Source organism: Dipodomys spectabilis, unplaced genomic scaffold, assembly GCF_019054845.1.
Source record: "Dipodomys spectabilis isolate Male_0828 unplaced genomic scaffold, ASM1905484v1 ptg000069l, whole genome shotgun sequence".
In the NCBI taxonomy this organism is placed as follows: Eukaryota; Metazoa; Chordata; class Mammalia; order Rodentia; family Heteromyidae; genus Dipodomys; species Dipodomys spectabilis.
Genome location: NW_024870746.1, coordinates 11,988,345 through 11,991,298, shown reverse-complemented (window position 1 = coordinate 11,991,298; position 2,954 = coordinate 11,988,345). Strand labels below are relative to the sequence as shown.

The 2,954-nt window shown below is 38.9% G+C and overlaps 1 pseudogene; it reads left to right on the top strand.

Moving 5' to 3' along the window:
- The first annotated feature begins 237 nt into the window (after nt 1–237).
- Nucleotides 238–562, top strand: LOC122109281 (annotated as a pseudogene).
- The last annotated feature ends 2,392 nt before the right edge of the window (nt 563–2,954 follow it).

Here is a 2,954-nt window from a genome sequence, read left to right as displayed (position 1 = left end):
GGAAGGAAGGAAGGAAGGAAGGAAAGGAGGAGGGAGGGAGGGAGGGAAGAATGAAATTAAAAAAGAAAACTTAGTTATAATGAATTTTCAAAAATAAATGAGGGGCTGTGGTGGCACACGGGGGAAGACTGTTGCAGTGGCTGCATTAGTGGCAGGATTCCCAAGAAACTACTAAAGTTTCTGTGGAACCAAAGTAAAATTGTATAAGAACATAATAGATGGAGAGGAGAAAACCTATGGCGGCTGTGAAGTCCCTGATGCCATGTACGTCAAGTTAATATCTTCTGATGGTCACGAATTTATTGTAAAAAGAGAGCATGCACTAACATCAGAAACAATAAAAGCATGTTGAGTGGCCCAGGTCAGTTTGCTGAGAATGAAACCAATGAGGTCAAATTTGAGAGAGATCCCTTCACATGTGCTATCAAAAGTGTGCACGTATTTTACCTGCAAGGTTCGATACACTAACAGCTCCACCAAGATTCCTGAATTCCCAATTGCACCTGAAATGGCACTGGAACTGATGATGGCTGCGAACTTCCTAGATTGTCAGATAAAATAAATTATAATAAACTGTTCATTTTTTCAGTATTTAATACTTGTAATTCAATTAGTATTTTTTTCACTTAGCATGTTGCCTGTATGCAATTGAACTAGAAAGTTAATTGCAAAGCAGATTATTTTCTGTTCTTTTGCATAGCAATCAGAGCTGAAATTTGTTTGCTATATTGACAAGTTTAGGATGTTTTCACAAACTAAGAAATAAATAATGACAATTCATAGGTCGTTTTGTTTATCCTTTGAATGTGACTTTTAAAAATAGAACAATCATATACTGAAATGTAGGCATAAATGAACATGTCCTACAGATAAATAATGAGGCTAAATATTTTTATGTTTTTAGTGTTTTTTTAAATATTTTGATCTTACAGCTGCTTCTTCTAGCGTTACTGGAGTTATGCAAATAATTACATGAAAAACTTGTTTATGAATTAGCCAAATCATTGATTTTTATAACTCAAAGGATTAAGAGTTGAAATTTCTTAGGTATTTTTGATAAACTGCAGTATTGTTTTAATTGTAAAAAATGGAGAAGTTTTATAGAAAGAAATATAAATGTTTTATGATAGTTAAAACAAATGGACATTTTCCCTGACAAGTCTCCACCTTGTTCAGTGTCTTTTATCACCAATGGACCAACCTCCTCACACCCCCTGTGTTTGTGGCTTTGACACCAATTGCATAAAATCAAGTAGAAACTGTCTCTAAAACTCAAGAATTGTCACTGCAATGATCCATATGAGATTAGACATTTTAGTTGGGCTTTAGCAGACTTTCAAAGAACATTTGAGTTATTTTAGGCAACATAGTATCTTACTAATAATTTTAATAATGATTTCTTTAAAAAATAGAGATGAGAAAGCATATAGAAGGTGTAGCCCTCATGAAACAGTCACTCAGGACACAAGAGCAACTTTCATGTATCAACAACAAATCCAGTACATATCTACTGGTGCCAGAGGAGACTCTGGCCTCCTATCCTGTCTATTTGCTTTGCTTCCTCCATTTCTCTTCTCTCTAGTCTCCCCTATGCTGGCTCTGTGTTCCTCCTGCTTTGTGGCTGATATTTATCACACTCAGTTTGCTTGTCATAACATGTACTGACATGTTCTGTAGGCATTTATTCTCCACACAGGAATATCCTCCAAGAGAGAGTTCTTTGGGAATATCTTATTCACTGCCTAATATAGTCTTGCAATGCCATGGTTTGGATATGGTTTGATTGTGTCCCCACAATTTCATGCGTTGGAAGCTTAGTTCCCTAGGTGCCAAAGCCAAGAGGTGATGAGACCTCTAAGATGTGTTGTAAGGGAACTCAGTTGCAAGAAAACAGAGAAGCCACACTTTGAGAGGTTGAGTTGGGAATTTTTTTTTAGAGAGTAGGCATTGCAGGCGGACTCCTGTCTCAAAGATCCGCAGCCCCTTGAATACACTTAACACTGTTAGAAAACTGAGCCATAAGAGCAGAAGAGGGGAAAATGGACAGGTAAACAATACCAACAAATCAGATCAACTCCAATGGTGAGTTGAAGTGGGATGCCCTGATGACTGGAGGACAGCTAGGAGACAGGAGGCATGGTGTAATGGCACCTGTGATGGTCCAAGCCTAAACAGGGCCAGGGGCAAGGGGCAGGGTCACAGGAAACTTGAGAGTATTCAGAGTTCAAAGCACAGGATTGACAGGTCCAGTAACCTATGGTCCAAGTCCACACCTCTGCCTCTAGGAATTCAGGCACACCCATTGGGGGGGGGGGGGGGACTTCCTTGCCTCTACCATAAAGACAAGATAACACCAGTTAAATCCAATACCCTAGCATCCACCACATAGCCAAGATGGCACCGATTAGATCCAGTATCTTTATTTTAGATGGAGTATAGTGCCATTGGTATAGTGCCACTGTCCTCTGAAGGGATTAAGGTAGTCATTATAAGGCTCTCTATTGACCCTCTCCTGAATGTGTTGTTAAAAGAGCAAGGCTGACCCCTGAGCCAATCATCTTCCGACTTCCTGTTTTACCATGTGATCCATCACTTTCTCTCACATACATTCCCTCACAGTGGTGCCACCACCATGTTTTTCTCACAAACCCAGTTCCATGCTATTTGGACTTTCTCCAAACTTAAATAAACATTTCTCTTTTATAAATTGTCCAGTTTCTGGTATTTTTAATAGCAATGGAAAAGGACTAATATATACCTTCATTGGTCATTCTCCCAAGTGTCCCTTGAGTCAGACACCAATCTATGGAGTCCATGTATCAAGGAGACAAAACACGAGTTGTTGCAATGACTTTTCTTAGGGAAGGAAAGTGAGCACAGCAGTAACTCAGAATATCTGAGCCAGTACATTTGGGTTTATAGCATACAGTTCCAATTTATTTTTATGGCAACAA